The sequence below is a fragment of the Felis catus genome, chromosome F2 (assembly GCF_018350175.1).
Source record: "Felis catus isolate Fca126 chromosome F2, F.catus_Fca126_mat1.0, whole genome shotgun sequence".
In the NCBI taxonomy this organism is placed as follows: domain Eukaryota; kingdom Metazoa; phylum Chordata; class Mammalia; order Carnivora; family Felidae; genus Felis; species Felis catus.
This window is the reverse complement of record NC_058385.1, coordinates 58,761,069-58,775,241: the sequence shown is the minus strand read 5'-3', so window position 1 is coordinate 58,775,241 and position 14,173 is coordinate 58,761,069.

The following is a 14,173-nucleotide window of genomic DNA, read 5'->3' as shown; positions in this document are numbered from 1 at the left end:
TCAGGTCATGATCTCACGGTGGTGAGAATGAGCCCTGTGTTGGGCTCTGTGCTGTGCAGGGGGCCTGCTTGAGATTCTGTCTCTCTTCCTCTGCCCTTCTCCCCAATTCATGCTCTCTCTATCGAATTAAAAGAAACAAAAAAGAAAGAAAGAAGGGATTCTCATATTCCTAAGCATTGTTTATAGATTATGTAAATAATATATCTTACAAGAGTTTTATGCAGTGTCTATATAAAGAACCTTATTTAGTCTGGAAAGAGGGCAAAAATACAATAAAGAGTAATTTTATGATGTAAAATTTCTTCAATAATACATATACCTAAAAGTAAGATAAATATATGTAAGGGCTTGACATTCGTTTATGTAACTTACGACTCAAGATAAGATGTTAACTTGTGATTTTAGTCCTTTTGCAGTATCCTCCTTTTAAATCCCTTCGTATGCTATCTACATTTTCTATAAAATTTGCTTCTGTATAATAGATGCACTAAATGAGAGTGGGGAGATTACATGAAGATTGTCTCTCTCAATCCCATCCTTTATTTTATTTGTAAATTTAGTTTTTACATATGGCTCTGAATAATTACACTTCATCAACTTTGTAATACAGCTTCAAATGGTCCTCAGATCCATTTTTTTGGAGATTAATAAAAACCAGAAGAAAAAAGAAAACCAATACAGTGCACTCATTCAAATCAACGCTGTAGCCAATTTAGAACTAAGGTTTGCTGTGGTTCAAGGCTGCTTTATGATGTTCAGATGCAGATGTCTTCAGCATGAGTTCTGGGCTTGCCATGACTTTCACCAAAAAACAAACAAACAAACCCTAATGATTTGAAAAAATGAGAATGGTTATATTTTAGAAAGATTTCTGATGCCTTTCCTAGTTGGTGAAGCAGAACCATTTAAAAATACAGTCCCAGAAAGACTTTTAGGAGAGCTGTCAGATTTTAACACTATAGAGTTACATAATCATTTCATTCTCTACTGCATGCCAAAAAAGAATGGTTGAGAATTAATGAGTGAATCCAATTGCGTAGTTTCTCTGCCAAGTCTAGTCGGTACCATCCCTGTTCATTCATCAGAAAAAGACTTCTATACACTTTATCTATAGTATGATCATTTGAACATTTTTTTTGTATTGTAGAGTTATAAAAGAAGCACTTCTTCCAGTTTATCTTTTAGTTGTCTTAAATTCATAAAAATCTATGCAATCACTGTTTCCCAGGCATGCCACATACACACCTGCTTCCCTTATCTGTCACATTGTTTTATTCTTTGGAATGCTCTTACACTTTTTCTCTGAATGTTTTATTTCAATGGCACCCAATCTCCGTGGCCAGGCGTAAGTAAACACTTATCACTCTTTCCAAATTTTCTATCACTGTCATCACCACCGAGCACTTGTACAACAAACATTATACAGATTAGTGTGATGCCAAGTGTTTGTGAGGAGGTGCTAAAATATAATACACACATGCACATTTCAGATTTAAGACTTAGATACAAAACATGTAAACAGGGTAAAAAAAGGACAATTATCATTCAAACATAGCACAATTTGGTCTAAATTGCGTAGCATAATAGCAAAGACTAGCTTACATAAGTAATCAATTTAAATTTGTACATAACTCTTGCTTTGTTAATTAAATTGTCTTCTCCATAGAGGGGAACAGTGTTATCTACTTTCTTTTTTTTTGTTTGTTTTTAATTTTTTTAATGTTTGTTTATTTTTGAGAGAGACAGAGTATGAATGGGGGAGGGGCAGAGAGAGAGGGAGACACCGAATCTGAAGCAGGCTTCAGGCTCCAAGCTGTCAGCACAAAGCCCGATGTGAGCCTCGAATTCACGAATGGAGATCATGACATGAGCCAAAATCAAATGCCTAATTGACTGAGCCACCCAGGAGCCCCTGTGTTATCTACTTTCTATCCCTAATTTCTAGGCAACATTTTCTACAGATTCAAAGTTTATTATCTACCTACTATGGGCAAAGCATTATTCTAGGCAATTTCACAGACACTGTTTTATCTTTTTATCTTTATATGATCACTCAAGGAATTGTTTATTATAATAAGAATCAGCAAAATCACATCGTTTTACACTGCTTTTCAGATTCCAATGCAGATTCTGTGTTTGATGTCACAATTTAATATGCTATTTCTTTTGGATTAATATTTATAAGTACATAACATTAAATGTATTCTCAGTATGATAAAAGCTCAAGATTATTATTACACTAAATTGTTTTGTTTTCAAATAAACAGTATTCTCTTTACCTACCCAGGTAAATATAGTGACTGAAGTGAGACTAATGCTTAGTTCAGAACAGTAATTAAACTCTGAGGAAAAGGCAAATTCACAGAATGTATGTAAAAGACTTCTGAGAAGGGAAATTTGTGGAAACATATCACATGACAATAGATCGAAAATAAACTCCAAACATTTCTTTCCTATCCACTGTATGTCCTATCCAGTATAATTTGCTTTCAACTAGAATAAAAATGTAGATATAATCAGCTTTTAAAATATAACAAGGAATTTTAAAGTATATTGCTGAAAGACTTTCATGCTAGGCCAGCATTTTGTGATTAACTGTGTATTGTTAGTTATTGCAAACTCATATATAAATCTGACTAAAACACTGTGCTGTTAATATTTTCATACATAACTGACCAATACTATCATTTTCTTCAGCCTTGGCACAGGTCAATAAACTAATTTTCTACACAACATGGAGTTTTTATGTCTTTTGAAAAATGTATTGTAGTCCTTATCTACTATGGTACTCCAATGCATTTTAAACAATATACATGTAATAACATCCTTTAAAAAGGAATTCTTGTCAAAAAATCTTCAGAGAAAAGTGCACTTGATTTTTGAGCCTGTATGACATACAATGAATTCTGAATAACACTAAAGAAAATAAAATAGAGTTGGGTTTAGATTTTAAAATTGATAATTAACCCATCTAAAATCTCTAATTATATTAAATTTCTCAATTCCTCTGGGATGATATTGTTTTGTTTCAAACTTTGATCATTTAATTTTAGATTATTAAACTTTCATAAGTTCCTTCGAAACTAGACAGTATAACCGGTTAAAGTTTTTATAATATAGTAATACCTAAGTATTAAGTTACTTAGTAATAGTAATGTGATGAATGTGATGAACACTGTGATTCTCAAGTTATATCGATAAACTGTGGTATATAGTTAGCTCCAGGGGCGCCTGGGTGGCTCAGTCGGTTAAGTGTCTGACTTCGGCTCAGTTCATGATCTCGTGGTCTGTGACTTCAAGCCCCGTGTCAAGCTCTGTGCTGACAGCTCGGAGCCAGGAGCCTGCTTCGGATTCTGTGTCTCCCTCTCTCTGACCCTCCCCTGTTCATGCTCTCTGTCTCAAAAATAAATAAACGTTAAAAATTTAGTTAGCTCCAAATGATAAGAGAATCCTTGAAGCACGTTTGGTTTAATTTTCAACTTTACAGAAATAAAATAGTTCTACTCAGAAATAGTTCTACTCTCCAGAGATTACATGCCCTAAAAGGTCTTCTTGTCAGAGAATTAATTTTATGTGTCCTCATTTGTAATGAGAAGATATTTTATAATTAAAACTGTTCCTTGATTTGTTTCTGTCTTTATTTTCCCTTTCTTGTTTCTTTTGTTTCTTAGATTCCACATATGATGGAAATCTTTTGGTATTTGTTGTCTTTCTCTGACCGAGAGATGTTACATAACCATGGTCAGAGAGGATATCCTGTCTTCTTCCTGACCATGGAGGAAAAGCTCTCAGTTTTTCCCCATTGAGGATGATATTAGTTATCGGTTTTTTGTAAAATACCTTTATGATATTGTGGCATGTTCCCTCTATCCCTACTTTGTTGAGGATTTTTAACAAAATGGATGCTGTCCTTTGTCAAATGCTTTTCTTGCATCTGTTGAGAGGATCATATGGATTCTTCCCTTTTCTTTTATTAACATACTATACCACGTTGATTGACATGTGAATATTGAACCACTCTTGCAACTCAGGAGTAAATCCCATTTGATCGTGGTGAAAGATTTTTTTAATGTACTGTTGGATTGGATTTGCTAATATTTTGTTGAGAATTTTTGCATCCATGTTTATCAGGAATATTGGCCTGTAGTTCTCTTTTTTAGTGGAGTCTTTGTCTGGTTTTGGGATCAGGGTAATGCTGGCCCTATAGAATGAGTTTGGAAAATTTCCTTACATTTCTATTTTTTTGGAACAGTTTGAGAAGAATAGGCATTAACTCTTCTTTAAATGCTTCTTAGAATTCCCCTAACCCTAACCCTAAACCTAACCATCTGGAAAAGTCTCTAAGCTGCAGGATACCAGGCACATACCCTCCCTCTAACCCTAACACTAACCCCACATTACCCTAACCCTAATCCAACCCCTAACTCCTCGTGCCTAATTCCTATTCCTAACCCTAAACCTAACTCTCTGGAGAGGCCTCTGAATTGCAGGATACCAGGCATATACTCTCACTGTAACCCTAACCATAACCCTGAACCTAAATCTAGATCTGGGGGCGGGGGGGGGGAGAAGAAGATGGGGTACATATATGCAATTGGAATATTACTCAGCCATAACAAAAGAATGAACTGTGCCATTTGCAAAGACATGGATGGAGGTAGAGTGTATCATGCTAAGTGAAATAAGTCAGTCAAAGACAAATACCGTATGATTTTACTCATATGTGGAATTTAAGAAACAAAACAACCTAGCAAAAGGAACAAAGAAAAAGACACAGAAAGGGAAATCAAGAAACAAATTCTTAACTATAAAGAACAAATTGATGGTTACCAGAGGGGAGGTGGATGGTGGGGGCAGGGACTAAATTGGCGATGAAGATTAAGGATTGTACTTATGATGAATACCGGGTGTTGTTTGGAAGTGCTGAATCAGTATATTCTACACCTGAATCTGATATTACATTGTATGTTCACTAAGTAGAATTTATGAAAAGATACTCAAGAACATCATCATAAGGAAAAAACAAATGAAAACTACAATGAGATATCACCTCACACATCTCAGAATGGCTAAAATTAACAACACAGGAAACAACAGATGTTAGCAAGGATAGGAGAAAGAGGAATGTTCTTATGCTGTTGGTAGGAATGCAAACTGGTACAGCCACTCTAGAAAACAGTTTGGAGGTTCCTCAAAAAATTGAAAACAGAACTACCTTAAGACCCAGAAATTGCACTACTAGGTATTGACCCAAAGGATACAAATTACTGATTTTAAGGGACACATGCACCCCAATGTTTACAGCAGCATTGTCAATAGTCAAATTATAGAAAGAGCTCAAAATGTCCCTCAATTGATGAATGGATAAAGAAGTTGTGTGTGTGTGTGTGTGTGTGTGTGTGTGTGTGTGTGTATTTACAATGGACTATTACTGAACCATATAATGGAATGAAAAACTTTCCATTTGCAATGACATGGATGGAACTAGAGTGTATTATGCCAGGCAAAATAAATCAGTCAGGGAAAGACACACAACATATGATTTCATTCAAATGAGGAATTTAAGAACAAAACAGATAAATATAGGGAAAAAAGAGAGAGAGAGAGAAGCAAGTCATAAAACACACTCAACTATAGAGAACAAACTAAGGGGTGCAGGAAAAGAGGTGGGCAGGGGGGATGGGTTAAATGGGTGATGGGTATTAAAAAGAACACTTGTGATGAGCACGGGCTATTGTATGTAAGTGGTAAATTGCTACATCCTACACCTGAAATAAACATTACATTGTATGTTAACTAAATGGTATTTAAATAAAAACTTAGAAGAAAGAAAAAGAGAATTAGTAATATTTCTAAAAATCATTGTGAAGATAGAGATCAAACACAGAACAGCCAATTGAATATTGATTTAAATAATGTTTACAGCCCCAATCTCCTCATAACCTCAGCTTAGTGGATGGCTGTCTTGTTTTCTTGCACAAGCAGAAGTCTCAGTCAATAATCTCTGGTGAGATCTTTCAAAAGCAGGATAATAGGCACAAACACTAACTGTAACACTAATAACAACCTTAACCCTAAATACAACCTTAACACTTAACACTAACTCTAACCCTAAACATAACCCTCAACCTATTCCAAACTGTAACCCCTAACCCTAACCCTAACCCTCTGGAGAGGCCTCTGAACTGCAGGATATCAGGCAAATAATCTCACCCTAACCCTAACTCTAACCTAGATCTGAGAAAGTGGGTTCAGAACACACGATAAGAAAAGCTGAGAGCAGTCTAGTTATTCCGGTGAAGTATTCCAAAAATGGGTTTGAAGGTAGAGATAAATACAGAATGAAAAAATGAATATCAATTTAAAAAGTATTTAGAGCCACAAATCCCCTCCTTGCCTTAGCTGGGTAAATGGCTGCCATTTCTTTTCTCATCTCAGCAGAAGACTTGGGTTTTATTCTCTGGAGAAGTCTCTGAACTGCAGAATGCCAGACACATAACCTAACCCAAACCCTAACCTGGCCCTGTCCCCAAACTTAACACTAAGTGCTAATCACTATCCCATAACCCTAACCCTAACCCTAAACCTAACACTCTAGAGAGGTCTCTGAACAGCAGAATATCAGGCATAAACACTCACCCTGTTTTAAACCGCAACTATAACCCTAATCCTGGACCTAATTCTATCCAATGGAATATTACTCAGCCACAATGACATGGATGGACCTAGAGAGTATTATGCAAAGCAAAATAAGTCCGTCAAAGACAAACATAAACTACTTCCAGGGTCTACTACTGTTTGTTTTACTCAGACATAGTGAAACTAGTTTAATAGTTTAATAATAGTTAAAAATAGTTAATAGTTTAATAATAAGTTAATCAATTTTATGCTCTTAAATCCAGACTAAGAAAACTAGTGTCCACCAGGCAGAGTCAAACTTGAAAAATCAAAGCTGTAAAAATATAGAAAATTAATATCTATAAAAGGAATATTCTAATTGTTACCTTTAAAAATTATTAATTTTATTATCTTGGACTTTCATATAATCTGTGCAATATTTTCTAGGTCTTTTCCTATCCAATTAAAAATATTTTAATAGGAGCTTTTTTCATTTGCTTGGTAGGAGTATCTATCAAAATACCAGTTACCTGTCTTCCAGTAAATGTGCATTATCCATCTTCTATAATCCCATTAGAATAAGCAAGTAAATAAAAACAAAAGGATATACCTAAGCATTTAAAACTAAGCAAAATAAGTCCATCAGAGAAACAGATAACGTATGATTTCATTCATATGTGGAATTTAGGTAATAAAACAAATGAAGGGGAGAGGGGAAGAGAGGCAAACCAAGAAACAGACTCTTAACTAAAGAGAACAAACTGATGGTTACCAGAGAAGAGGTGGGTGGGGGATGGGTTAAATAGCTGATGGGGATTAAGGAGTATACTAGCTCTTATAAACATCAAATGTTGTATGGAAGTGTTGAATCACTTAATCTTATAGCTGAAACTAATATTACCCTTTTTTTTTAGCTAACTGGAATTTAAAGAAAAGCTGGAAGAAAAAAATAAGCATAAAATAAAAATAAAAATAATGGAGAATGTTATACATATGCCAGAAAACTTGAACAATTTAATTTTTAACTATAAGGAGAACCAAATGGAAGAATATATTAAAGATCAAGTTGTGACAATCTTTTTGGGGACAACAACATTCTGTTTCATTTCCGGAAGTGAAATGATCCAGGAGTAGATCTGAAAGATGCCTACACATTCCCCTGACTTATAAGGTAACAGACTAGAGACTAAGAAAAACTGGGAGACTGATGGAGAGCAATCCAAATTTTATTGCTCAAGGTTAAATATTAAAATCAACTATGTAAGATGATAAATTCCAGTGGCTGTATCAAACTGAAAGTAGCAATGAGGTGAGATATTTTCACGATGTGGAAAGTTTGCCCCTGTTGTAAAAGAAATCCACATCCAACGTAGAGACTGGACATAACCTGATTCACAAGTTTCAAATAAAAAATAATACACAGAAATTAAGTTCTATAAGTAAAATTGCTCATAGTCCTAGATTTCTCTCCATTCCCCACAGGGATACTTGGCAGTGATATTCATTATATGAAATACATATCCAAGTTTAAATTTGAAAGAAGGCTTTGAATAGGTAACCTGGAACTAAATGGGCAAATAAAGAAGCATCTTTGCCCCATTTATAGACACACTATAGGCCTGAAATTATATTCATGAATGGGTAAATAAGGAAAAATAAGGTATTTCTTCAAATGGTTATATAAGATGACAACAAGAATTCAGTTAAAAACAGATTAAGCAATTTAGTAAAATCTATTTTATAGTCTCAACAAAATTTAAGAAGACACAAACTTGAAAAATAATCAGAAGGTAAAATAAAAATTTAAAAATGAAAGGATAACCGCTTGGAGAATTAGTAGATAGAGAAATGATGGAAGTAGACAAGTATTCAGGAGAATATAATCTTTCACAGAAGCAACGTAAAGCAGAAGTAATGGTGCAGAAAATAGAATTGGTGATATGGGTTGTGAAGTTCATTGTATACCTTTTTATTAGACTGGAACCTGTCATTTGGTGTTCGCTTTGCCCTTGACCTTTGCAAGGTCAAAGAGAAGGATGTTCATTTCAACATTATTTCTGGAAGCCCTCAATTAATAAATCATCAATGACCATGTGATTTTTTCAATTGCTATTCTATCTAATTAGCAATGTCAGTAATGTTAGTAAAAAGAACAAGACATGCTATTTATATTGCATGTATGTATTCACATATGTATTCACTTTCAATTCCAAGAAGGGATTCTAGATATAACTGAAAGGGTGGGCCTACACCTGCCGACTCCATCTTGTTCTGTGTCCTTCACCTTGACCACGCCTCCTCCCCTTGAGTAACCTCCAGCCCACCTGCCTAACAGGACTTGGACCATTCCCCAGCCAATCGGCTGAGGCCACAGCCATTACCTCACCAACTGCCCCTAGGCCCCAATAAAACCTTTGTCCTTTTGAAACTTGCTCTATCTCCCTGGTATCTCACCCCTGCGTCAGTGCAGGTAGGGGCTTGAGCTCGAGCTAGCTCGAATAAAGGCTCTTTTGCTTTTACATCGGACTCGGCTCCCTGGCGGTCTTTGGGGATCGTGAATCCTGGGCATAACATTTGGGGGCTCGTCTGGGGTCCCCAAGACCCCCGAGGGACCCCCGACCCGGAGAGCCTGACTGGCCACGGTTAGTGTCTGTTCGTTCTGTCTTTTCTGTGTGAGCTCATTTTTGAAATTCTGGTAGTGCCCGACGCGGTGTAAGTGGATGCACTGGGGTACCAAGGGCCGGGAGTTTCAGAAGACGGTCCGATCCTCCCTTTTGGAGGGACGTGGAATCCCCTCATTGGTTTTGGAGGGACGTGGAATCCCCTCAAAGGTCTGAGACGAGGCGGGTCGCTCCGGCTGGTCGGCGTGAGGCCGTTGTCTAGCTTTCAATTTGGAGGGATGTGGAATCCCCTCATTGGTTTTGGAGGGATGTGGAATCCCCTCAAAGGTCTAAGCTAGCTTTCAGTTTTGCTTCCATGGAGTTGGAAGACTTTCTAGGGGCCCTCTGTTTGTCTGTTTTTGTGTTTCTCTGTTTTGTTCTGTGGACTTACTGGACTTACGGGATGGATGTTATGGGACAGAGTCAGACTACTCCTCTAAGTATTATGATTGATCACTTTAAGGATGTGAGGGGAAGAGCTAACAACCTCAGCGTGGAAGTCCGAAAGGGTCGGTGGCAGATTTTTTGTTCTAGCGAGTGGCCAACTTTCAATGTTGGATGGCCACCAGAGGGGACCTTCGACCTCCCTACCATCCACTGAGTCAGGAGTATCATCTCTCAAGCCTAAGACAGGCCATCTTGATCAGCTCCCATACATTATCACTTGGCAGGACCTTGTAGAAGACCCCCCCTCTTGGCTTAAGCTCTTCCTAGCCCCACTCCCTCCAGAGCCAAAATCCATTCTTGCTTTGCAGGGGACAAAGAAGAAGAAAAGTCTTACCCAGCCTTCAGCACCTCTCTACCCTGTCCTACAAGGGGGGACTGAAGAAGAATTAATTTTTCCTCCCCCATATAACCCCTCTAGGATGCCAGAAGAACACCATCCTCCCCCTCCAGGGGAGGCAGAAACGCTCCAGTGGGAAGCCTGCCCTTTACCAGACAAAGGGCTCAGAGGGAACAATCCGCCTCCGCCGCCGACTCCACTATTCTGCCCCTGGGAGCCACTGGACCCCCAGACGCGGAGGGGAATCAGCCTCATCACTATTGGCCTTTCGCCACTAGTGACCTCTACAATCGGAAAGCTCAGAATCCTGAGTTTTCCGAGAAACCGGCAGGGCTTATTGATTTATTAGACTCTGTTCTTTTTACTCATCAGCCCACGTGGGACGATTGCCAGCAGCTTTTGCAGGTCCTGTTCACGACTGAAGAAAGAGAAAGAATCCTCAATGAGGCCCGAAAACTAGTTCCAGGCGTGACGGGAATTCCCCCACCAACCAGGCTCAGATAGATGCTTCTTTCCCCTTATCTCGGCCCCAGTGGGATTTCAACATGGCAGAAGGTAAGGAGAGGCTCTGGGTCTACCGCGAGACTCTAATGGGGGGTCTCCGAATGGCTGCTAGAAAGCCAACCAATTAGGCCAAGGTAGGAAATGTACAACAGGTAAAAGATGAATCTCCAGCTGCCTCTTTAGAATGGATCATGGAGGCATTCCGTACCTATACCCCCATGGATCCAGAGGCTCCAGAAAGCAAGGCAGCTGTTATCATGGCCTTTGTAAACCAATTGGCCATAGACATTAGGAGAAAATTACAGAAAATAGATAGACTAGGAGAAAAAAGTCTGCAGGACATACTGGTGGTAGCTGAAAAGGTATATAATAACCGGGAGCCTCCTGAGGACAAGCAGGCTCGTGCCATGGCAACTGCCAGCAGTAAACAGACTCGAGACCTGGCCAGAATACTGCTAGCTACCACTGCTGACTTCCCCGAGGAACGAGACCGCCATCTCCGGCAGCTGGCAGACGACGCAAGAAAAGGTAAAGGAACCACCAAAGGGGGGAAGCAGAGGCTGCAGAAAGATCAGTGCGCATACTGCAAGGAGATAGGGCATTGGGCCCGAGATTGTCTGAAAAGGGCCGGCCGGGAAGGGAAGCAAGACTGATCGAGTAAAAGTCCTAGAGCTAGATGAACTAAGTGATTAGGAGAGTCGGGGTTCAGACCCTCTCCCCAAACCCAGGGTATATCTTAAAGTGGAGGGGACCCCTGTTGACTTCCTTGTCGACACCAGAGCACAACATTTGGTCCTCTGTACCCCACAAGGAAAACTAGCCAGCAAGAAGTCCTGGGTACGAGGGGCAACTGGTATGAGCCAGTATTCATGGACTACCCGAAGAACAGTAGATTTGGGAATGGGCCGGGTATCCCACTCCTTTATGGTAATACCAGAATGCCCCTACCTGCTGTTAGGACGGAACTTACTGACCAAGATTGGAGTTCAGATAACTTTCAGACAAGGGGGGCCTCAGGTCACCGATGGCAAGGGCCACCCCATCCAGGTCCTGACCATGAAACTGGAAGATGAATACCGCCTCCATCAGGAGGCACTCCCAAGAGAGCATAATATAAACAGATGGCTACAAGAATTCCCCTCGGTTTGGGCAGAGACGGGGGGGGGATAGGACTAGCCGCTCACAGGATCCCAGTCCTGGTAGAGCTCAAGCCAGGAGAGAGTCCGGTAAGGATCAAACAATACCCCATGTCTCAGGAGGCCTGGAAGGGGATCCAGCCACACATCCAGAGACTACAAATCTAGGGGTACTAGTTCCTTGCCAGTCTCCCTAGAACACCCCCCTACTGCCAGTCAAAAAGCCTCACACAAATGACTACTGACCAGTACAAGACCTCCGGGAAGTAAATAAGACGGTCACGGACATACACCCAACTGTTCCCAACCCATATTCTCTCTTGAGCTCCTTGGCGCCCTCCAGGGTCTGGTATACTGTACTAGATTTAAAGGACACCTTCTTCAGTCTGCCACTGGCACCCCAGAGCCAACCCTTGTTCGCCTTGAAGTGGCATGATCTGGAGGAGGGCTACAGTGGGCAACTCACCTGGACACGGCTACCCCAGGGATTCAAAAATTCACCCACCATCTTCGACAAGGCACTACACGAGGACCTGGGTGAGTACAGAAGGGGGCACCCTGGCCTCACCCTCCTACAGTATGTAGATGACATCCTGATTGCTGCCAACAAGGCCAAAGACTGTGAGCAAGGGACCCAGGACCTGCTGGCTACCCTGGGGGCCTTAGGGTACCGGGCATCCGTGAAGAAGGCTCAGATATGCAGGGAGAGGGTAAGTTACCTGGGATATATCCTGGAGGGCAGACAGCGGCGCTGATCAGATGCCAGAAAAGAAACTGTCCTAAAGATCCTTACTCCCTCCTCCAGAAGAGAAGTAAGGGAATTCCTAGGATCAGCCGGCTACTGCCGCCTCTGGGTTCCAGGTTTTGCTGAGATCGCCAGGCCCCTATATGAAGCTACCAAAGAGGGGAAAATATTTAAATGGGCTGAAAAAGAAGAAACTGCCTTTAATCAGTTAAAAAAGGCCCTCCTAGGTGCCCCAGCCCTGGGCCTACCAGACATTACGAAGCCCTTCCACCTCTTTGTAGACGAACATAAGGGAATAGCAAAAGGGGTTCTAACTCAAGCCTTAGGCCCCTGGAACCGCCCGGTGGCTTACCTGTCCAAGAAACTAGACCCAGTGGCTGCCGCCTGGCCACCATGCCTAAGAATTATTGCAGTGGTGACAGCACTCCTAGTCAAGGATGCAGACAAACTGAGCCTAGGACAGGAGATCTGGATCATGACCCCACACACCATTGAAGGGGTCCTGAAACAGCCTCCTGATAGATGGATGAGCAACACATGTATGATGTGTTTGCCACAGCTCATATTCATGGGGCAATTTATCAGGAGAGGGGGTTACTGAAGGCAGAAGTACGGACTACAAAAAATAAGCAGGAGATACTTAACCTGCTTACGGCCTTATGGCTTCCTGCCAAGCTAGCCATTATCCACTGCCAAGGGCACCAAAAAGCTGATAACCCAGTAGCTAGAGGTAATCAAAAGGCTGACCAGGCAGCCAAGGCAGTAGCCCTTACTTCAGTACCCACCATGACCATACAACTACCGGACCCGGAAGACCCAGTTTTACCAGACCAGCCCAAATACTCCCAGGAGGATTTACAGAGGATCAAGAAACTCCCCATGGCCCAGGATATAAAGGGATGGTGGTATACACCTAACAAGGAGCTCGTGCTGCCAGACCAGCTCGGAGTCTCAATATTAGAGCACATGCATCGGTCTACTCACATGGGGGCCTGAAAATTAAAAGACTTAGTCCGACATGCCAGAATCAAGATTCACCAACAGGACACCAAAATAGAGCAAGTTGTATCTGCCTGCAAGACCTGCCAACTCACCAACGCGAGAGCCACATCAAATAAAAAAGGAACCAGGCTCAGAGGCATCAGACTGGGAGCCCAATGGGAAGTCGACTTCACTGAAGTCAAACCAGGAAAGTATGGTTATAAATATCTCTTAGTGTTTACAGACACCTTCTCTGGCTGGGTGGAGGCATACCCAACCAAGCATGAAATGGCTCAGACGGTGGCTAAGGAGCTACTAGAAGACATCTTACCCAGGTATGGTTTTCCTGCCATGATAGGATCAGACAATGGACCAGATTTTATCTCACAGGTAACGCAGGCAGTAGCCAAGGCAGTGGGAGCAAACTGGAAATTACATTGTGCTTATAGGCCCCAGAGCTCAGGACAGGTAGAAGGAATGAATAGAACCCTAAAAGAGACCCTTACCAAATTAACCATGGAGACTGGCAGGGACTGGGTGACTCTCCTACCGTATGCCCTTTACCGGGTTAGGAACACTCCTTACACCTTGGGTTTTACTCCCTACGAGATCATGTTTGGCAGGCCACCCCCTATTATTCCCAACCTTCTTGCTAAGTTTAAAGACCAAGAACTTTTTGTTTCCTTGAGAGGGCTCCAGAGGGCGCACGAGGACATTTGGCCGCACCTCCGTGCCATCTACAAGG